The sequence below is a fragment of the Bubalus kerabau genome, chromosome 5 (assembly GCF_029407905.1).
Source record: "Bubalus kerabau isolate K-KA32 ecotype Philippines breed swamp buffalo chromosome 5, PCC_UOA_SB_1v2, whole genome shotgun sequence".
NCBI lineage: Eukaryota > Metazoa > Chordata > Mammalia > Artiodactyla > Bovidae > Bubalus > Bubalus kerabau.
The window spans coordinates 75562273-75587182 of NC_073628.1; positions in this window are offsets into that span (position 1 = coordinate 75562273).

The window sequence follows — 24910 nt, forward strand, 5'->3', positions numbered from 1 at the left end:
ATCCATTTGTTGAAATGGAGCAGAATGATAAATTGTTGCTTGGGTTTTCAAATGACATAATATTGATAAAATCTGTCTGTAATTCCTTTTTAAAATACAATTTATTATTATATTTATGAATACAAAAGTTATATATTTAATGATTTTAGAAATAATACTCTATATTTTAAAAAATCTTTCCAGCTGGGTGGACTACAACAAAATTGCTTCACTAAGAACTAAACATCAGCTTACCAGGTGGCTAAGGAGGCAAAGAATCTGCCTGCAATGCAGGAGCCCTGGGTTCAATCTCTGGTTTAGGAAAACCTCTGGAGAATAGGTCTCTGACCCTCAGAGGAGCAGGGCACCAGTTTTCTTATCCCTTCCTCCCACTTCCCAGCTTTGTGTTGTCGAAATTATATTCTGGGTTGGCATAGCCTAGAGAACTGCGTTCTTTTTCCTTCCCTAGCTCTTAGAGTAGGCTCTATTCAGCATGCCAGTCAGTTACTGAGGCCTGGTGGCTCCCTGCTCCATATGCCTGATCCCAGCATTCTTGTAGCACAGAGTCCATGCCAGTTAGACAAGTTTTGAAGACCAGAAGCTAGTATGCCTCTCTCCAGTTTCTGTAGAGATATCACTCCAGGAGAAAATGGTTACTGTCCCTACTCCTAGCTCTGGTGCAGTGACCCCTAGGTCCTGCCCAGGGAGGAGAGAGAAACTGTAAAGATGGTAAGCTCCACCTGGGGGGACTGACTTTATTTGGAACACAATGCAGAGAACTTCATATCTAAGGCAATGGAGAACTTGATGAAGAGTGATTGAAAGGAGACTTCTTGTTCTGTAAAATAAGAAAAATCACAGTGCAGCCAGAAATTTAGAAGAGAAATAGCCAGAAAGAACTCTCCTGGGATCACAGTCAATTCTGGTCTGGAAGCTATGTGCATACACTAGGCTGTTCCCATATAGGACCAGTCAAAGAAGAACACAGACAGACTTGAAAGCATTTTCAAAACCACACACAGATCTGCAAGGGATAGAAGCCTAACTGGTTCAAGAGGCTTCAGTAGAACCACTGACAATGAGCAACTTTAACTCAGGAGCAACAAGAGGCTCCTCTGATCCAGGAACACTAGAAATCCAGGCTTAAAAATAAATCACACTCATTCTTAACAGCCGGGATGACCAAGGCTGTAGTCTCTCAGAAATGACCAGGGACAACCCCTCTGAGCTTATGGATAAACAAAAGGCACAGGCATGAACGCCTTGAACTATGAACACAGTGTCCATGACACAGGCATCCAAAGAGTGAAAATACAACTGACTGAGGGAGCTTAAGCATAAACTTTGACCAGCAAATGACTTCTGTTGACCTAAGGTGACCTCTAGAAATTTAAAAGATAGAGCAAGGAAAAAGTCTGAGTAAGAACATCATAGGCTGAACTGTGTAGGGAAAATGGACTTCATAGAAGTAGTTCAACCGATCACTAAGCAAATAAACAAACAGCCAACTAACAATAACTGGCCCTAGGATAGAATCAATATCTGGAGTTGTTACAATATATTAAATAAAATGCTCAGTTTCAGCAAAAAAATAAATAAAAGACATGCAAAGAAACAGAAAACATGCTTCATATCAACTTTGGTTTATCGATAGTGACAAATGCACCTTACTAATGTCAGGTGTTAAAAACAGAGGAAACAGAGTGTAGGAACTCATTGTCTTTGCAATTTGTCTGTAAATCTTACACTGTTCTAAAATGACCTGAATGAAAGACAAAACAAAACAAATGGAATTATAAATTTGAAAAGTATAATAATCAAAATGAAAAATTCACTAGAGGGGTTCAACAGTAGACTTGAGTTGGTAAAAGAATCAGTGAGTCTGTAGATCAATCGAGATTATACAATCTGAAAAAAAGAAACAAGAAAGAATGAAGAGAAATGAACAGAACTTCACAGAATTGTAGTACACCATTAAGGCTTCCCAGGTGGCAGTAATGGTAAAGAACCCGCCTGCTAATGCAGGAGATAAAAGAGATGCTGGTTTGATTCCTGGGTCATGAAGATACCTTGGAGAAGAAAATGGCAACCCATTCCAGTATTCATGCCTGGAGAATCCCATGGACCGAGGAGCCTGGCAGGCTATGGTCCATGGGGTCACAAAGAGTCGGACATGACTGAGTGACTTAGCACAGGCACATGCTCACATTAAGTACACAAACCCATACATAAACAGAAGTATCAGGAGAGAGAGAAAAGGGGACATAAAAAATTAAGAAAATAATGGTTGAGAATACACCAAATTTGATGATAAATACTAATTTCCATGTTCTAGAAGCTTAACAGTCCATCTGTGGCTCTGTAAACACCCTCAGGACGAGACCAATAAATGTGAACCTCAACAAATGTGATTCCTTCACCAAGGATCAAATCTAACACTTTCTGCCTGCTTTTGATCTCTCGATGCCTGTGTATACATATACGTGTGTGTGTGTGTATATATATAGAATTTATTATTGTTATCAGTAAGAAAATGAGAATAATAAAAGCTACCCCCACCATTATATGAACCTGGGACGTTTATAACTCTTCTAAACTTTATTTTAAACATTAAAATTGTGAAACATTTTGCAGTTTCATTTGCTGAAACTAGGATCAAGTCCTACGACATCATGAAAAGATACTTCATGTTGAATATTACCTCCAACGGGACTCAACTAAAACCTGCAAGCCAGGAACGGCAGCCTCTTCATTTGGTGAGCTGGGTCAAAGTTAATGAATTTTGGAATGTTATGATTGCAATTGTAACTCTAAAATGTACTAGCTGTGTAAGCTTGAATAAGTTCACAATCTCATAGCATCTACTTTGTAACCTGCAAAATGGGGATGATATCCACCCAATAGGAGTGTAAGAGTTAAGTAAATGTATGTAAAGCAGCTATTACGGTGCCTGATATATGATTTTAGTGTCCTAATGCCCCTCCCCACCATCCAATATGGTGGTTATTGTTTCGTTGCGATCATATCCTCTCTTTTGCAACCCCAAGGTCTGCAGCCCTCCAGCCTTCCCTGTCCATTGAGTTTCCCAGGCAAGAATACTGCAGTGGGTTGCCATTTCCTTCTCCAGGGGATCTTCCCCACCCAGGGATCGAACCACGTCTCCTGCATTGTCAGGCAAATTCTTTACCAGTGAGCCGCCAGGAAAGCCCTTCCAATGTGGTAAACAAGCAAGCAAACAAACAAACTTCCTAGAAAGAAAGTTCCAAAAGCCCTTCATACAAGTTCATTGTGAAAGACCACAGACTGTTAAGCTCCTTGTCAGAAGTCACCTATTTCAACCTTCTTGTTTCAGTGGTGAGAAAACAGATGCGCAGATTCACTCTTTACAAGACTATAAAACTTAAGCGAGGAACGTTCCTCAGTTCCCAAGCCCAACTGCAATGGATCCTAGTAGGTGCTGGATAAAAACTTATTGCAGAGCAGAATGAATGGGTGTGTGACTGTATGAATTGTCAAGCATCACACTCACCATGTTTAATGACTAAAATACCATGTACTGTAAGATGTACCATTATTTTATGCACTACTGATAAAGAAAAACACTGTCAGTTAAAGTATATATATCACAGACAGCCAGGTGCATCCTGATTTCATAGATATTAAAAGATGACCAAATATATATTTTAGAATCTATGAAATAAATAACTAATCAGGGATAGGTCCAAATCTCCCTATTTCCAGTCTATTTTTAATACTGCCACACCATCTCATAAACACTTTGTATCCTCAAAGATAGCTTCATATTTAAAAATCATTATAATCATTTAAAAATGATTATAATATACAAGCCTTTTTTAAAACTCAAGTATAGGCCAAAACATACCCAAAGTTTTATGGTTGCATGAAGGAGGCTTACAACCACAATAATTACAGAAGGCTGCAGAAATTAACACAACAATGTTGCTCAAGGAGTCACTAGAGAAATCAAAGTAATGAGAAGATTTTGAGAGGAAAAATTTCTATAGGCACATAATCCAATCAAACTGTATTTATTCATTCAATCTGAAATCAACTTGTATGACAGATCTCAAAGTGTCAGGCGTGACACTGGGCGCTAAACAATCAAAAGTACATCAAATGTGATTTAAGGCCTGATCACTGCCTGAGAAGCTCATTCCAGTAGGGGAGCCAGATGTGTGGACAAAGAACACTTGTTCTGGGACCAGCATTCCCAGAACACAAGAGGGAAGGGCAGGAAAAGACATTGCCCACTACTTGGTATTGAAACGGAGAGGGGGCAATTAACTCTGTGTTCCTAGGAACTGAAGTGAGGATTGATCATTCTGGCTAAGGCTATATTCCAGATGACTCTTGGAGGATGACTAGGTGTTGGCTAAATGGACAAAGAGGGGAAACTAATCTGGTTTTCAGGTCAAAGTCTGCAAATAAAAATATGGAAAACAGGGCATCTGTCTCGTGATGCCTTCTTGAAAACTTTTCTTCATTTTACTCTCTCACGCTTTGTGGTATTTCTTCCTCTTAGAAAATGTTAAGGCTTTTTAAAAATAGACCCTTGCTCCTTATTTACTAGGTGTTCAGGGGAGAACTATTTGTCTCTGTTCCATCTGGGTCCTTGAACTTATTGACCTTCTGATAAAAAGACTGCCAGGATGTTCTAATATCTATTATACTGTCATCACATGGCTTCTCTAGCTCGGTGTTGCTGTCTCCAGAACCTCTTCGCTAGTATGAACCACTAACTCGATCTGTACCTGAAATGTTCAAGGACAAGCTGATGACACAGGGGTGTCTAGAAGCCAGATAGACGGCTTCAGGCCAGAAAGCTGCTGTGGGAAGCTGTCCACATCTACCTCAATTAGAACTGACAACCAGCCCTGGATTCATAACACAAGATTCCTCAGTGTGGAACATTGGAATCCGGATAGAAAAAAGCAACAACACAAACTGAATTTTTCCGTTTCTTTATTTTGCTTCAGGGTACCTCCTTTGTTGTCCTTTGTATAAATGTCTCTTTATTTTAAAGGAAATTATTTCCAATGTTCGAACGATTAAACAGAAGTTGTTATTCTGTTGGAATGTCCAAAGTGACCTGAATTAGCTCATGGTTAGTGTATGCTTTGTAGAAATAGAACAGGGCAAAGACTTCTGAAGTGTAATTTACCCTTCTACTGACTTGGTATATAGTTTTGCTGTATAGAATTTATGTTGTCGGGGAAAGTTGGCCATTATTAACATGTAGGACACATTTATACATTCTTATCTCTTAGTTTATTCTAATGATGGGGCTGTTTTATCTTGGTAACATGACTTTTGACATCTCTGTGACTAGCAGCTTCCAAAGCAGGGTACCTACATCCAGAGGATTTGTGAAAATCCTTTAAGCAGAGCAAATAATAGTAGTACAACAGTACAACTTGTATTTTTGTTTACTTTCTGTCTAAAGTGTAAAAAAAGAAATGAAGCTTTATTGATCTTTAATACAGGGATTGAGACTGTCTACACCTTTGGTCCTTACGTGACATATACAGGGAGGAGGAGATTACAGAGGATGAGATGGTTGGATGGCATCACCAACTCAATGGACATGAGTTTGGGTAAATTCCAGGAGTTGGTGATGGACAGGGAGGCCTGGTGTGCTGCAGTTCATGGGGTCGCAAAGAGTCAGACACAACTGAGTGACTGAACTGAAATGAACTAAACTGAACCTAATGTATCCTGAAAGGAGACAATAAGAGCTAAAAAGTGGAGGATTTGATAGCATAACTTTTGTTGTAGTTGCTTAGTTGCTCATCCATGTCCAACTCACTTGCGGCCCCATGGAGTGGAGCCCTTCAGGCTTCTCTGTCCATGGGATTTCCCAGACAAGAAAACTGGAGTGGGTTACTATTTCTTTCTTCAAGGGATCTTCCCAACCCAGGGATTGAACCCAAGTCTCCTGCACTGGCAGGCAGATTCTTGACCACTGAACCACCTGGGAAGCCCAGTATATCCCTTACATCTTTATTTTTCAGCTGTAGTATGTTACAGCTTACATGCAATAGGATGTTATCAGTGTGGTTTATTTTATAAAAATGTCATTTTAGTAACTTAAAATTTTTTAAAACAGCTAATACTTTCATATTGTACAAAATCCAAAATGCTTGAAAGTATGAAAAGTCATCCAACCACTCTTGTTTGTAATCATCATTACTCATTTTGAACAGGATCAGAAGTATGAAGATCTCATGAATCCTTTCAGAGACACATTGTGCATATACAGCAAGCTGGCATATTTCCATGTTCCCTTTCCCATCCCCTCTCTTTTACAACAGAAACAGTGGAATCCATACACATTTTGCCTCTTAGCTTTTTTCACCTGTAATATCATGAAAATAATTTCACATCAGTCCATAAAGAGTTTCCATGCTCCTTTTCATGGCTGCACAGTATTCCTTTTCCTTTTTATAGCTCTACCATGGTTGATAGGTTGACAGTCCCCCAGCAACTGACCTTTATATTACTTCCAGTCCTTTGTTGTTGCAAACAACACAGCACTGGATAACCTTTCTCTGTGTCACTTTAGACACATGCTTGGATGGGTGTCAGATACATTTTTAAGAGGTTGAATATCTGAATCAAAAAGTGTGTGCTTTGTACTTTTGAAAGATACTTCCAGTTTAACTTCATAAACGTTGTACCAATTTATACTCCTACCAGGAATGTTTGAGAGTGTCTGTTTCCCCACAGCACTGCCAACAATAAATACCTTTGCATAACTGGAGCTTGGGATTGAAAAATGAGTATCATGATCTAATAAGATGAGCCAAGAATGAACTTCTTCCATTTGGATCTATCTTTCTTTGTAAAACACCTCTTTCCAAGCAATGACATGCCTTAAAAATTTGTGCTAAAATTAAGACCTTAAAACCAGACCTTCAAATCACTAAATTATAAAGCATTAACTGAAAATTTTCAGAACTAATGAAGCATGTTCAACCAGATTTCACATTACATGATGCTTTTCATATCATAAATAATAAATTTAAAATATTTTTGATATTTTTTATTTCATTCTTATCTTAACCCTTCTTAAAATCTATTTTTGCCAGTTATATATGCATGCACATGTGTATGTGTGTCTTTATAATAAACATACTATTAGTATTTCACAGTATTACATAATTTTTGAGTAAAAATTTTTACAAATGAGGGTACCCAATATTTTTTTGTTGACAGCATCTGAGCCAAAAACATTTTAAGGATCACTGACTGGTCTATATCATCTAGTGTTCATTAAATAAAATTTGAAATTAACAAGCATTTAAAATATGCAAAGTTTTCCTGTTTAACCTCTTTCCCCTGGCAACACAATTCTGTTTGAGAATCTGAGCATTAGTTTTACTTATGGTCAGTCAGGTTCCACCCAGAGTGCACTTCAAGTATTACTAGATTTCCAGAGGAAAAATACTTTTTCTCTCCTCAGAGAGGATTATAATGAAAAGTCTTTGGTCTTCACTCTGCCCTAAGATGATGAGTAGAAAAAAGAAAGCTGATTCTCTTCATTGTAATGATTCCACTCACGAGGACAGCAATGTTCAATGTCTTCCTGCATAAAAACTTCATGTATTGATCCCACAGCAGGCATTTTGCTGATAAGTCTTCCAAAAGCTACTCCTGGAGGCTGTGGCTCTGGCCAAGGCTTCCTTCCTAGCAGCAAATGCTTCTCTTCCTGGTGTTACTGAGTCCAAGCCTGTACTGCTCACTGCACCACAGGATAATAAATAGAAAGATGAGGTGTTAGGACAAGGAATAGCAGCTTTATTCAGAAAGACAGCAGACCAAGGATGGTGGACGAGTGTCCCAAAGTCCAAATTCATCTTACCCAGTGTCCCAAAGTCCAAAGTTCATCTTACCCAAGTTCAAATTCAGGCTTCTTTTATACTGAAAGGGGAGGCTGTGTGATTAGTTGTTGCAAACTTCTTGGTGTTGGAAACCTTTGTCATTGCAGCTGTCCAAATAGATCTGGTCCTGTAAACCTCCAGTAAGACAGGTTATTCTCTATTTGGCAACTTTTTCCTCTATATATGAATGGGAAAGTGTTTATCTTTAAAAGGTCAGAGCCTTGAGAATGGACTCTCCTGTATATCTCAGTCTAAAGGCAACATTCTTATCTTGCAACAGAAGTAGAAAACAAAGGAAACAAATCTAATATGGAGTCAAATTTGTTCTTCTCTACTACACTGGCATCTGTGACCAACTTGATCACAGCTCCTACCGGAAACAAGTGTCTCTTTGCCTTGAACAGCTTATGGATTCCTCAGACTCTGGACAGCTTAGTACAATATCTCAGAGCATTGTAGAGAACATACCATGAAAAGCAGCCCTTTATGGTCTTAACTATTTAAAAATAGTTTTCCTGATTTTTAAAACTTGGATAACACAGAAAATAGTAAAGACAAAAATTAAAAGTGACCATGATGGAAAAAAATTTTATTTACCATACTATTGCAATATTGTTAGCCTTTTTACCATGATTCCTTCCAGTCTTTTCTCAGTATAAAATATAGCATTTGGTATAATGGGATTATATAACATGGCCAGTTTTACATTCTAATTTTTGTTCTTTATGTAATGACAAGATTATTCTCTATGACATTAAAGGCATTTTCAAAATACTTTTTAAATAATGACTTAATAGACCATTGTATAGATGAATCTTATTTACCTATTCCACCTGTGTTGCAGTTCATGGGGTCGCAAAGAGTCAGACACTACTGAGCAACTGAACAACAAGAATAACCTGTGTTGTGTGTTTCAGTTGTTGTCCAGTTGCTCAGTCATGTCTGCCTCTTTCCAACCCAATGGACTGCAGCACGCCGCTATTCCCTGTCCTTCACCATCTCCTGAAGCTTGCTCAAAATCATATCCATTGAGTCAGTGATGCCATCCAACCAGCTCATCCTCTGTCGTCCCCTTCTCCTCCCGCCTTCAATCTTTCCCTGCCTCAGGGTCTTTTCTAATGAGTTGGCTCTTCGCATCAGGTGGCCAAAGTACTGGAGTTTCAGCGTCAGCATCAGTCCTCGCAATGAATGTTAAGGACTAATTTCCTTTAGGATTGACTGTTTGGATCCTCTTGCTGTCCAAGGGACTCTCAAGAGTCTTCTCCAACACCACAGTTCAAAAGCATCAATTCTTTAGTGCTCAGCCTTCATGGTCCAACTCTCCCATCTACATGACTACTGGAAAAACCATATCTTTGACTAGATGGACTTTTGTTGGCAAAGTAATGTTTCTACTTTTTAATGCACTGTCTAGGTTTGTCATAGCTTTTATTCCAAGGATTGAGTGTCTTTTAATTACATGGGTGCAGTCACCATCCACAGTAATTTGGGAGCCCAAGAAAATAAAGTCTGTCACTGTTTCCATTGTTCCCCCATGTATTTGTCATGAAGTAATGGGACAAGATGCTGTGATCTTAGTTTTCTGAATATTGAGCTTTAAACCAGCTTTTTCATTCTCCTCTTTCACCTTCATCAAGAGGCTCTTCAGTTCCTCTTCACTTTCTGCCATAAGGGTGGTGTCATCTGCATATCTGAGGTTATTGATATTTCTCTCCACAATCTTGATTCCAGCTTGTGCTTCATACTATAATTTTATCTAAGGAATGCCTTGGTACGATGAGTCTTCGCTAACAATAAGTTCAATTTCAGGTTGAGTCCTTAAGATGAATTCCTGAAAGTAGCCACATTGTATTGATATCTCTTAAGCCAAAGTCACTACATTTCTGCCAGAATTTGTCTCACCATGCCCACATTCATTAACTACATATTCATGGACTTTGAATAAATAATGCTGATTTGATAGGGAAAAAATGGTAACTTGACTCTTGTGATTTATATTTCTTTAATTGTCAATTAGATTGAAAAGTTTTTATATGTAATTCTTAAATAATTTTTGTATAACAAAAGTAGTACAAACTCAGTATCAGAAATATGCAAACTAGAAGATTATAAATAAAAATCTTTTGTAATCTCACAGCTAAGAACTTGCACTCAATAATATTGCTTGTATTGTTCAAATTTCCAATGAGAATTTATGTATACATATTTTATGTATGTTTGGATTATATAATATATATAATTTAGAAGCCTGTTTTTCATTTATAGCATTTTCCCTGCCTCACAACTTCAATGTATTATCGTTTATATAAGCATTATCACTCTGTTAAGCATCTAGTTATGAAATGTTATTACAAATAATTGTATTTTCTTGTTTTAAGTGGCATGTACTTGATTACAAATAAAATTGAATTTCAAAACACTTATTGACTGCTGTACTTCTGCTTCTACAGGTTATCAATTTATATCCCTCCCCTCATTTTCTAAGTGAAATTAATAGGTTTTTTAAAATGTATTTGTAGCAATTTTTTAGATTTTAAAGATATTACTTCCTTCTGTTATACTCAGTTATATTTATAATAAGTAGTTTTCCCATTTTGGCTGTTTGATTTTTTTATTTGCATTTCAGTTCAGTTCAGTCTCCCAGTCATGTCCGACTCTTTGCGACCCCATAAATTGCAGCACGCCAGGCCTCCCTGTCCATCACCAACTCCCAGAGTTCACTCAAACTCATGTCCATAGAGTCAGTGATGCCATCCAGCCATCTTATCCTCTGTCGTCTCCTTCTCCTCCTGTTCCCAATCCCTCCCAGCATCAGAGTCTTTTCCAATGAGTCAACTCTTCACATGAGGTGGCCAAAGTACTGGAGTTTCAGCTTTACTGATCTCCTTTAGAATGGACTGGATGGATCTCCTTGCAGTCCAAGGGACTCTCAAGAGTCTTCTCCAACACCACAGTTCAAAAGCATCAATTCTTCAGTGCTCAGCTTTCTTCACAGTTTTATTTGCATTTATTGACATGCAAAAGCTTTATATTTTTATTTTGTCAAATCTATCTATACTTTCATTTGAGACTTTATCATTTTCATGCATATAAAAAAAGTCTTTTTCAATTCAAACTCAGCTAAATATTCAGCAGTATTCTTCTGTTGTGTGCAATTGCTCAGTCATGTCCTACTCTTTGTGAACCCATGGACTGTAGCCCACCAGACTCCTTATCCATGGAATTTTTCAGGTAAGAATACTGGAGTGGGTTGCCATTTTCTACTCCAGGAGATCTTCCCAACCCAGGGATCAAACCTGTGTTTACTGCATTGGCAGGTGGATTCTTTACCACTGAGCCCCCAGGGAGGGCCATTCTTCTATTTCAGGGGTTAGTAGTTACATATTTCACATTGAATTTATGTAGAACTTGTTTCAGAATATAGAACTTTTTTTTTTCAAATAACAGCTTCCCAGATTTTTCTTTACTTTGAGAACCTTCTTTCATACTGGGAAGTCATTATATAATAACGGAACTCATGTATAGTTAAAATTATCCTTGAAAAATCTCTCATACACCTCCCCAAATCTTATATGCAGATAGAAAGTCTCCTATAAGTTCAGCACACAGCCACTATCTTCTCCAGTGTTGGAACAATGGATATTTTTAATGTAGTGCACAATTTAAATATCCTAGTTCAGGTTAGCATTCTTTAAGCTCTGGAATAACAGGCAATGTGAGAGATCCTCACACTATGGGTAACTCAAAGGACCAGAGACTAAAGAAACATGAGATTTGGGCTTCCCTGGTGGTCCAGTGATTAAGAATCTGCCTTGCAATGCAAGGGACACTGGTTCGATCCCTGATCTGGGAAGACCCAACATGCCCCTGATCAACAAAGCCCCTGCACCACAAGTACTGAAGCCCACGTGCCCTAGAGCCTGTGCTCTGCAGCAAGAGAAGCCAATGCAGTGAGAAGCCGTGCACTGCAATGAAGTGCAGCCTTGCTCACTGCAACTAGAGAAAGTCCATGTGCAGCAACAAAGACCAGCACAGCCAAACAAAATAAATTTAATTTAATAAATAAATAAATCTTAAAAAAACGACAACAACAGTACAAGGTTCCTCTATCTCTTTCATGCTCGCTCACTCTAGCGTATGTGGCCAAAGAGTGGAATGAAAGACATGCGGAGAATCATTTGTTCCACATAAATTGTATACCCTCTCCACTTTAGTCTGTCTTTCTTTGTTTCTCATCTTCTATAGCCTGGAAAATCCATGGACAGAGGAGCCTGGTAGGCTGCAGTCCATGGGGTCGCTAGGAGTCGGACACAACTGAGCGAATTCACTTTATTTTTTCACTTTCATGCATTGGAGAAGGAAATGGCAACCCACTCCAGTGTTCTTGCCTGGAGAATCCCAGGGACAGGGGAGCCTGGTGGGCTGCCGTCTATGGGGTCGCATAGAGTCGGACAGGACTGAAGCGACTTAGCATAGCATAGCATAGCATAGCATAGCATAGTAACTTAAAACTACATTTGATGTGATGCTACTGTGTCTTCCCAGAAACCTGTTCAGATCCCTGAAGCTATGAGCTAGCCTAACCCTTCGGGGTATCATGTTTCTCTGCCCTCTTTTGTTCTTCTTGAGTTGGACCTCACTGTCTCCATTCTCAAAGGTGAACCCTAGTTGTTGCTTGGTAGCTAAGTTCTGCCCAACTCTTCTGCAACCTCATGGACAATAGACCGTCAGGCTCCTCTGTCCCTGGGATTTCCCAGGCAAGAATACTACAATGGATTGCCATTTTCTTCTCCTGGGAATCTTCCCAACCCAGGGATTGAACCTGCATCTCCTGTATTGCAGGTGGATTCTTTACCACTGAGGCACCAGGGAAGCCTCAAAGGTAAACCATAGCAGTCCCTAAAATTATCCTCCAAACTAAAGAGTTCCATCCTGGAATCCATCACTTTCCCTAAGTGATGTCAGGTATCTGGAGAAGCTCTGTCCAGAGAAATTCAATTTCAAATTTCCTACAAGACACATTTTTTTAAATTAAAAAAAAAACACATAAGTTTAATTTAAATAATAAATCTTATTTAATGCAATCATCTCAACATGTAAGCAACATAAAATAATGAGATATTTTTAACCTTTCCAAATCACTAAGTCCTCAAAGTCTGATGCATATTTGACACTTGCAGCACATCTCAGCGTGGCTTAGCAATGTTTCAAGCGCTCAAGAGCCACATATGGCCAATGGCTACTGTAGTGAGCAAGGAGGATCCAAGGGGCTGGCTAGCAATCCTAAATTCATCATGAAACTCAGCAGTAGCTGTATGTTTCATGTAAGTGTTCTGGATAGCCTATATTTTTCAAGCCACATTGAAAAGCTAACTCCTCAATAACCCCATGCTACACCATTTAGAAAGTAAGTCAGTAAAAATGAATGGCTGCTTATTTCTTTTCCTCACCTCCTCTTCTATGCAATCCATTTCTTTTCTCTGCATCCACATCCTTTAAATTCCATGCTTTCCACAGTCTTATCACTTTGTGTGTTGGTAGCAGGCAGTTCTAAATCAAGGGAAATGAATGAGTCACTAAGATTCAAGAAAAGGGCCTCTCAGTGACAAATATGCATCAGAAACAAGATGTCTTTTTTCCTTGATGGCTTACAATCTATTTTTCCCAATATGTATTCTTTTCTCCAAAAGGAAAATAGATATAATTTTATTTTTAACAGATATTTGTGAAAATCTGCATTTTCTGATTGCTACTTATTTTAAGTTTCTAAGTATTAGTAAACACAGAATACACTCTTTCTATGATGGCTTTTTTTTAGGAGCATGCAAATGTGGCTTTTGCTAGCATTGTTTTAAAGTGAGTAGAAAGCTCTCAGTAAACTTTAACATTACTCTGCAACATGTTTTGTTAGAAAAGCCTGTCATAGTATCTAAAATTGTGTAAATCATCAGTTTTTAATCTGGCAGGAAGTAGATAGTGGCCCATTAAACTTTCGTAATTAAATTTTCCCTGTACTCCCCCATAGAACCATTATCTGAGTTTTCTAATTAACACAAGAGGAGGGAGTCAATTCAGATTGATGGGATCTAGAGCCATCCCCTTTCATTTTAATGACCTTTAATAAACTTTTATTACTATTGATATTGATAATTATAATACACCCTTTAATTCTGCAATGTGATTCTAAGGACCTTTTCAAAAATTACAAAATTCACGGTTAAAGCTAGAGTAGGCAGAATTATTATACTGCCAGATGCTGAGCATTTAAGGCAGTGATTTTAGCAAGTCAGAAGGTATATAGGCATCATGTCCATGGCTTTTCCTTATCTCCACCCATAGTGCAAGACTTCAGGCTTTACACAGCCTCCGAATTTCAGAGCACAGCTTTCCTCCAAGACCGGAAATCAGGCTGAATTGGAAGGGATGTCATGATAAACAGTCCACAAGGAGCAAGGTGGAGTTTACTAAATTTGGTTTATTTTCAGTTGGAAAGGCATTGAGACCAAGAGGCTAGATGCCCAAGAGGATAAATCATTAGGCAAGTTAGGCTGGTTTCCCAGAATGTTTTCATGCCATTTTGCCTGAGTTTTACATAATTCTACAACCTCTCAGAACTGCCTCTCCTGTCACTGGAACTGATCCTTCCATATGAGAATATGAACTTGCCGACATGAACACATAAGCACGGAGAAGAACACTTCCATCTTTTTATTTGCTTTGGAAGCTGGATCACTGGGAGGATAAGCTACAGGGATCACATGTGTAGTAAAGGATGGAGCCTTTTTTGTTGTTGTTTAGTAGCTCCTATGTATGTGTGTACTCGGTTGCTTCAGTCTTGTCGTACTCTTTGCAGTCCCATGGACTGTAGCCCGTCAGTCTCCCCTGTTCATGGCATTTTCCAGGCAAGAATACTGGAGTGGGATGCCATTTCCTTCTCCAGGGGATCTGCCCCACCCATGGATCAAACCAGTGCTTTTCCTGCATCTCCTGCATTGGCAGGAGGATCCTTTACCACTGAGCCACCTGGGAAGACTGGGAAGACAAAGGATGGGGCTAGGATTTAGCTACATTGTCACCCATCAAGCTATACTGTCTGCAGGATCATACTGGATGACCCATGTTGGACTTTTCATGCTTTGGTTAATGAAATAGAAAGTTTTGAAATTGAAATAAATCAAACTCATGGTATTTAGGGGAGACTGACTCCGACAGTCTCATAATCTCATCTATTAAATGGGAATTAAATATATTTCATACCATAAAAATACTGTGAAGATTGAGATAAGATATATAACATGCTTAGCATAGTGCATGATCCAACAAATATTACCTCTCATTTTAATTATAATTATTGTTTCCATAGTACCTCATTCAATTATAAATATTGTTTCCATAGTATCTCCTTTCTTCTTTTTTTTTTTAACTTCACTTCTTTGCTTTTTTAAAAAATTCAGATGTTTTGTAGTTTGATATCTTAGGATCTGGGAAAAAATGATATATCAAAAGTAATAGTCTAGACTTCCCTGAGAGAAGATGTAACAAGGATTTGCTCAAGATTACAAATATATGATATAATCGCTGGATTCAAAGATTTATAATCTAGCTGTTGCAGTAATCTAAGGATGAAGTATACCAACTTGTTCTTCTATAACAGCAGAAAGAATAGGAAAGAAAGAAAAATCCAAGAGAGTTAAATAGCAATAATCACAACTGTATTTCTTTCTAAATTTAATTTTCAGGGAAAATAGACATGTGTTAACTATTGATGGAAAAGCTCCATTTCATGGCATGTTGGACTATCTGGGACCAAACATACACTCTCAGTGAAACAACCAGAAAAGTCTGTGTTGGGGGGTGGGGTGGGGGAGTGTATAAAACAATATATTGGAAACTGCAGAACTATGGTCCTTTAGAGAAAATAAATAAATGAAATGAGCCATATGCCTGCTCTGATTTTCTGTCTGGAGTCACTTGCAGACTGTGGAGCCATAAGGAGATCCTAAAGAGAGAAGGCAATTTCATTCAGTGGAGAAGACACAAATCAGAGTTTCAGAAGATGGTTGGAGAGGAGAGAGCTGTATGGAGAAAGAGTTCCAGAAATATCTGTAAGGGCATATGAAATCTGTTGTTGAATACTAAACTACATGTGCATAAAATAAAAGTCCACGAAGTCAGGCAAACACCTCAAGAGTTGCATGCCAAACAATTCCTAGAGCTGCAGGGCTGAGAGGCAACTTCATTGGAGACTCCAAAGACGTTGCACTTTAGTATTGATGCTAAACCAGTCCTAGCGTGAAGGATATTCTAGATAGGGGATTGACAGTGAATGGTCCAAGAACCAAATCCAGTCCACAACCTCTTTTTGTATGGGTCCCCAGCTAAGAGTGGTTTTTATCTTTTAAAGAGGTTTTAAGAAGAAGATGATGAAGGAGGAAGAGCAGCAGGAGGAGAAAGAGAAAGAAGGTATAGAATATATAACATTGATTGAGGGTAATCTACCAAACAAAATACTACCTAGCTCTTCATAGAAAAAGTTTAAAGACCCAGCTCTACACCCACCTTAAAAAGTCTAGAAGGTAATCCTTGAAAAAACCAAACTGATGCTCAGTTAATTCAAAGCATCCAACTGGACAAAGCCCAACATTTAACAGTATACACTTCACAATTCTCAGCACCCAGTAAAAAGTTATTAGACATGCAAAGAAACAGGAAAATGCTACCCATAACCAGAAGGAAAATCACTCAACAGAAACTGATTCAGAAATGACAGAGTTGATGGGACAATCAGACAAGTATTTTAAGTAGCTCTTATAAATACCCTCAAGGATTTATAGAGAGGACTAACGTAAAGAGAAAAGAATTAAGGAATACATAAGTAGACCAAATAGAAGAACTTCAAGAGATGAAAAATACATATCCTAAATGAGAACTTCACTATGTGGGATTCATGGTAGGTTAGATTCTGCAGAAGGAAAGATTGGTGAATTTGTGTACATGTCAATAGAAGTTATCCAAACTAGGTACAAAACAAACAAACAAACAAAGCCTGAGAAAATGAACAGAACTTCAGTTACTTATAGAATATATAAAATGAATCAATATATGTGAAGTTAGAATCCCAGAAAAGAAGGAAAGAGGGAGAAAAAAATAGGTAAATAAATAAATAATGGTTAAAAAACATTCCAACTTTGATGAAAAATATATATACTTATTGATTCAAGGACCTCAATAAACCCCAAACAGGTTAAATACAAAGAAACCATACCAAGACAAATCATAAGCAAATTGCTAAAAATCTGTGAGAAGAGAAAACATTAACACAGTCAGAAAAAAGACCTATTACATATAGAACTAAAATAGGAATGACAGAAAACCTCTTGTCTCAAACTGTGCATATTCTGAAAATACACACACACACACACACACAATTGTCAACCTAGAATCTTTATTCACTGAAAGCATCTTTTGAAAATGAAGGTTTGGTGCACTGGGACGACCCAGAGGGATGGAATGGGGAGGGAGGAGGGAGGAGGGTTCAGGATGGGGAACACATGTATACCTGTGGCGGATTCATTTTGATATTTGGCAAATCTAATACAGTTATGTAAAGTTTAAAAATAAAATAAAATTAAAAAAAAAAAAAAAAAAAAAAAAAAAAAAAAAAAAAAAAAAGAAAATGAAGGTTTATGCCAGCAGTGAACAATTGGAATTTGAAACTTTAAAAGTACCATTTATAATAGCACCCCAAAATTAAATACTTACATATAAATGTAGCAAAATATTTACAAGATACATATTCAGAAAATAACATTTTGATTAAGGAAGTCAAAGTAAGTATAAACAAGGAGGAGATATTCTGTGGATTCATGGATTGGTAGACTCAATATTGTCATAACATCATTTCTGCCCAGCATGACCTTCAGATCTAGTGCAACACCCATCAAAGTCCCAGTAGGCTCTTTTGTAAATACCATTAAAATGATTATAAAGTTTATACACAAAGGCAGAAGACCTAGAATAGTCAACACAACACTAAAGAAGAACAAACTGAAGGACTTATATGACCTGATTTCTAGCTATCAAGTTATGAAAAAACATGGGTGAATTTTTAAATGTATGTTTCTCAGAAGTCTGCATACTATGATTCTGATTATATTCTGAAAAGGCAAAGCTATAGAGACAATGAAAAAAAAAATCAAAGGTTGCAGAGTATTTGGCAGTAGAGGAGGGAAGATAGGATAAATAAAGCATAGGGAACTTTTTCAGAGTGGTGAAACTATTCTGTAAATGCCGTAACTTCGGATACATGATGCTAGGCATTTTTCAAAAGCCATTTAACTTTACAGTTCAAAGAGTGAACATAACATAGAAAAATTATTTTAAGCCACTTAGAAGGTTGGGAGAACCTTTTATCACATCAAGCTGTGTATGTGTGTTAGTTGCTCAGTTGTGATAAAAACAAGCTGTGTATGTGTGTTAGTTGCTCAGTTGTGTCAAATTCTTTGCAACCCCATGGGATGTAGCCCACCAGGCTACTCTGTCCATGGGATTTTCCAGGCAAGAACACTGAAGTGGGTTGCTATTTCCTTCTCCAGTGGATCTTCATGACCCAGGGGTAAAACCTGGGTCTCCTGCATTGCAGGCGAACTCTTTACCATCCGAGCCACCAGGAAAGACCCCCAAACAAGCTAGCTGTATTATAAACATATGAAACAATCTCACTAAAGAGGGTGGAAGGAAATGTGCTGACCCCAGCAACTTTAGAAATAAGCATGGTCTTTAAACATGAAAATAAATTGTATATAACCACTGTACTCTAGTTGATAAAGTTGTGCCTCACTGTTGGAGTGGAGCTTGCAGAACAGAAAGAAGGAAGAGGAGGCCAGAATAATCCATGTGGTAATGGATTAGAGATGTTCACATGAATTATTTTATCTTAAATATAGATACAAATCTTTACATATAGAAATGTTTATGCTGCTACTGCTGCTAAGTTGCCTCAGTCATGTCCGACTCTGTGCGACCCCATAGACGGCAGCCCACCAGGCTCCCCCATCCTTGGGATTCTCCAGGCAAGAACACTGGAGTGGGTTGCCATTTCCTTCTCCAATGCATGAAAGTGAAAAATGAAAGTGAAGTCGCTCACTCGTGCCTGACTCTTAACAACCCCATGGACTGCAGCCCACCAGGCTCCTCCGTCTGTGGGATTTTCCAGGCAAGAGTACTGGAGTGGGGTGCAATTACCTTCTCCAAGAAATGTTTATAGGTATGTATTTATTCATAGATTAATATACACAAACAGATTTCCTTGCTCCAGAGGGCTTAGAAACAATAGCATTGCCATATCAACAAACATACTTAGTACTCAGATCTTGGATTTCTAGCACCATTCTCCAATAAAAAGAATAAGGGTTCCTTTGGTGAAATGGCTGATTCTAGGAGTGGAGTAGAAATACACCAAATGAACCTGGAGCATGTTGTGGTGCCAGAAAGTAAGGTGGTTTTTGAAACAAATAAACCAATATCACAATAATGAGGGTGTAGTTTGAGCAACAAGATAAATAAAGTGGTGTTGTCTTAAACCGGTCAATAAATAACACTATTCAGAAAATAGAGGAGGAGCTCTAAGTCATTTCATCAGATAGCATTATTTTGAATCCAAAACCAGAAAAAGATACTACCAGATACCACTATGCTAGTAGTAGTATAGATGAACCTGTTTCTTAATTTTAAAAAAAGCTCTATTTTAATAAAAATTATATATATGATAGAGAAATCAGTGGCCATACACTAAGGAAGAAAGCTTCTATAGAGGCAAGTAGAGTTGAGTTATTAAAAAAAATAAAACTAAACAAACAAAAAACCCAGCAACTACAAAAATCCTCATGGAAAAAAGTAAAAATCCCCAAATCCTACAATATATTATTTAAAACTCCAAGGTTTTAACAAAAAGTTACAATAAAATATCATGACAACTCACCTCATCAAAGAAATCTTAGTAAAGAAATAGAAAGTATAAAAAAACAACCAAATGAAATCTCACAGCTTTGCATTTTCTGAAAAGAAAACCTCATCATATGGGCCTAATAACAAATTTGAGATGGCAGAATGAACAATTAGCAAACCTGAAAGTATACTAGTGGAAATTATCCAATCTGAAGGATAGAGAGGAAAATGATGGAAGAATATTAAACAGAGCAAGAGAGACATGTGGGACAATATCAAATATACCAAAATACATACAATGCCAGTCTCAGACATAGAAGAGAGAGAGAAAAAAAGGGGTGAAGCTTATTAAAACATGAGGGCTACTTTCTTCCCAGATTTGCTGAAAAATGTTAATCTACAGAACCAATAAAGTCGATAAAACATTACATAGGATAAAAACAAAGAGATTTACACTTTATAAGCATCATATACAAAAGCGTTTGAAAACAGAGAGAAAGTTAGAGCAGAGAGAAGACTAACTCAATAATGTAAAGATAAATAATCATTTGTTTAAGAGTTGACTTCACTTCAGAAACAGCAGAACCCAGAAGTGAAATAACATATTCAAAGTGCTGTAAGAAAAATAACTGCCTGCAAACCAAGAATTCTATAGCTAGCAAAACTATTCTTCCAAAGATAAATTCATACATTAAATCATACATTAAAAAAGACTGAGAGATGGGCAACAAACACATGAAAAGACGTCCAACCTCGCTCGTTATCAGAGAAATGCAAATCAAAACTACAACAAGGTATAACCTCACACTGGTCAGAATGGCCAATATTCAAACAAAAAATGCTGGAAAGAATGTGAAGAAGATCCTCTGGCGCTGTTAGCGGGAATGTAAATTGATACAAGCACAAAGGAGAATAGTGTGGAGTTACCTTAAGAAACTAGGAATAAAACTATTCTTTGACCCAGCAATCTCACCACTGGGCATATATTCTGAGAAAGCTATAATTTAAAAAGATGCATGTACCCCAGTGTTCACTGTAGCACTATTTACAACAGCTAGGACATGGAAGCAAACTAGATGTCCATTGACCGATGAATAGATATAGAAGTTGTGGTGCATACATGCAAAGGAATACTACTCAGCCATGAAAAGGAATGAATTTGAGTCAGCTGACGTGAGGTGGATGAACCTCAAGCCTGTTATACAGAGTGAAGTAAGTCAGAGAGAGAAAATATTGTATATTAATGCATACATATGGAATCTAGAAAAACGGTAGTGATGAACCTATTTGCTTGGCAGGAAAAGAGATGCAGACATAGAGAACAGATTTGTAGACACAGTAGGAGAGGGTGGGGCAAACTGAGAGGGTAGCATTGACACATAAACACTGGATGTGCTGTGTGCTCAGTTGCATCAGTCGTGTCCAGCTCTTTGCGACCCTGTGGACTGTAGCCTTCCCGGCACCTCTGTTCATTGGATTCTCCAGGCAAGAATACTGGAGTGGGTGTCCATGCCCTCCTCCAGGGGATCTTCCTGACGCAGAGATCAAAACTGTGTCTCTTATGTCTCCTGCATTGGCAGGCGGGTTCTTTACCACTAGCGTCACCTGGGAAGCCCACACAGACACTTCAGGTATAAAATAGATTGCTAGTGGGAAACCGCTATATAACACCAGCAGCTCAGCCCAGGCTCTGCGCTGACCTAAAGGGGTGAGATGGGAGGTGGGGTGAGGAGGCTCAAGAGGCAGGGGACATATGTACACTTACAGAGGATTCATGTTATTGTATGACAGAAACCAAAAGAACATTGTAAAGCAATTACCTTCCAATTAAAAAAAAAAAAAAAAAAAGACTGAGAGACTCCACTGTTAGCAGATCGTTCTTAAAAAGAACGCTAGGGACTTCCCTGGTGGCCCAGCAGTTAAGAATCCACCTTCTGATACATGGTGACATGGGTTCAATTTCTGAGCCGGGGACTATGATCTCACATGCCATAGGGCAACTAAGCCCAAATGCCATGAGAGAGACCCAGTGCAGCAAAAAAAAAAAAAAATTATAATAATAATTATTATTTAAAAATAAAAATAAGTAAGTAACCACTAAAGGAAGCTCCTCCTACTGAAAGGAAATTATACCAGATGGTTAAGCCAAGAAAAAGAAATAAATGGTAAAAGAATGACAAAGAAATTAAATTGCCATGATTTGTACACAAATTGATTGTGTACAAAGAAAATCTTTTACAAATCAACATACAAATTATCAGAATTAGCAAACTAACTTAGCAAAGGACACTAGATAAAATGCCCAATATATAAAATAAATAAAAATCAGTTGTATAGTATGTTTTAGCCCTGGTGACTCAGATGGTAAAGAATCTGCCTGCAGTGCAGGAGACCCAGGTTCGATCCCTGGGTTGAGAAGGTCCTCTGGAGAAGGAAATGGCAACCCACTCCAGTATTCTTGCCTGAGAAATCCCATGAACAGAGGAGTCTGGCAGGCTACAGTCCATGAAGTCACAAAGGAGTCAAACATGACTTAGCAACAACAGCAAATTCTTCATGGAAATGCTTGATCTTTCATATGTGATTCTAATATCTTCTTCTTAGAAGAACACTCCAGGGATTTTCCCTGTGATCCTGTGGTTAAGACTCCGTGCTTCAATTACTGGGGGCATGGGTTCAATCCCTGGGAGGGGACCTAAGGATGCCACGTGGTACAGCCAAAAAAAGAAGAATGCCCCCAAATAATTGGCATGATAAAGAGTGGATAAAAGGTTTCTAACATTGCAGACTTGGAGACCATCTTCCACCAAATCCATGTCTAGCACACTAACCTCTGGGCACAGCCCCTGGGTCCACCCACTCACTGAAAGTTCCTAAGGAGAACTGCTTCTGCTTTCATAGCAAAAGCACCACACTTGAGAAGTCCCATCCCTTTTAGGGATTACTGGAAGAAAATGGACCAACTGAGAGTATCATACTATTAGTAATTCTTCAGCACAAGAACTCCACCTGGAACAGTCCTCAACAATAACTTCTTTTTAAAAACTTAGGGCTTCTTCCTCATATTTTGGTATGTCCTTTCAAACCCTTTAGGAAAGGCATGTCTCTTAAAGGAAAAAGAAATATGTGCAAACTTATTATGCAATTTCTCTCCTTAGTATAATTTCAACAGGTGTGTGGGCCCATTTTCATTTCACATGATACTCACCTTCTTGCTTCTTTGGATAATTGCCTGTTTCTATAATGATTTCACTTCTATTTCTGTTGATGGCTTTCAGACATAATGGGTTGATGCCTTCTTTAATGGGCTCAATGGTTATAAACCTCAATAAAGCAGAGATTTGTGTGCCTTGTACTAAAAGTGAGAGTTGATTGCTTTTACAATTATGATATGATGAGAAATGCATTAAAAAAAAAATTGTTGGTACCCTGGTTAAAGTCTTCCACAGAAGAGAGAAAAAGTTTCTGCAAGGCCAGTGATGAATAACTTTGCTCTTTTTCAGCATTATATCCAGATTTTTCAGCACATGTCTTCAGAATGTGGGTCCTAGCCATTGATAGAGCCTCGTCTCTCTACAGTACACCTGAATTATTGCACTCCTCTGGGACTGGGGAAAAGGAGGCTGGCTTTTTCCACATCTCTGCCTCCTCACTGGAGAAGGAAATGGCAATCCACTCCAGTATTCTTGCCTGGAGAATTGCACGGACAGAGTAACCTGGCAGGCTACAGTCCATGGGGTCGCAAAGAGTCAGACATGACTGAGCGACTAACACATACACACACACACACACACACACACTCACACACACACACTGCCTCCTCACATGCTGTTCCTTTAGCCTCTGCTTCTCTGGATAGCAGCTTTCCACTTTACAATACAGTTAAGTCCCATACATTTGAATCGTCACACTGCAAACTTTCAAAGATGTGAAGATGCTTTCATATGTTCAATCACTAAGTGAGCTCACGTGTCTGCCGTACACTGCCACCTATGCGCATCCTCTACAAGTGGCTGTGCTTTTGTGTAATGCTTTTGCATTACTGTACAGTATTGTACAGTAACCTACCTTCCTGAAGAGCACTGTATCGATTACAGTGGTACAGTATCTTTATTTCCAGCCCAGGATGTCTGGAAGCAAGCGTAAAAGCAGCAGTCATGTAGTTGGCACTGTACTGCACTTTTCAAGGTACTGTACCATTTGATTAAAAACGTTTCCTTTATTTCTGTGTTTGTCTTTTGCATCCTGTTTGTGTGTAAAGTATCATAGACCTATTACAGTACAGTACTATATAGCCAATTGTGTTATTTGGATACCTAGGCTAGCTTGGTTGAACTTACGAACAAATTGGATTTAATGGGCTCACAGAACAGAACTTGTTCACATGCAGGGGACTTACTGTACTAACTCCTTCACAAAGCCCTTCGTAATATGCTGGTGAAAGTGTAGCTGCCTGAATCCTACCTTCGGCATGCCCTGCTTGGCACTTGACATATAATCCTGGGTTGGTCTCTTCACTTCTCTGGCTACTATTTTAGACCCCAAGCTTCTGGGGCAGTGCGTTTAAACCTCAGTTATCACAGAGCCTGCAGAAGGCCCCTGTCGTGTTTGCTGAATGAAGCTAGTAAGCGAACAAAACATCAAGAACGTGACAAAATCAAGTGTATTTATTTAGTGTTTTAGTAGACTCGATTTCCTGTAGCTTGTCTACTCTAGTGAGATGGATTGTGAGAGCCTGAACTTACAGGTTCCTGCTGTTCATGTTTAGTCATCGTAATGCATCATGGCTGATTGGACACACAGAAACTCTCAATTAGTCTTGTTTTGCCACGGTGCACACAGCTCCATCCAGAAATGGTAACAAAAATGTCAAACAGATGCCTGATACTGTAGAGGGAAAAATACCACATCTGACTCTATAATCTCAATGTACGGAAGACTGTTACCATTTGAAGGACTCTAAACCTGATATAAATCTGTTGGGAATACTCCCATAGATGCTGTTGGAGGGGGCTAGGTCTCCGAGTGCTGAGTACTTCTAATTGTGCTTCAGCAGGTAAAAACTAGGAAGGGAGATCTCAGAT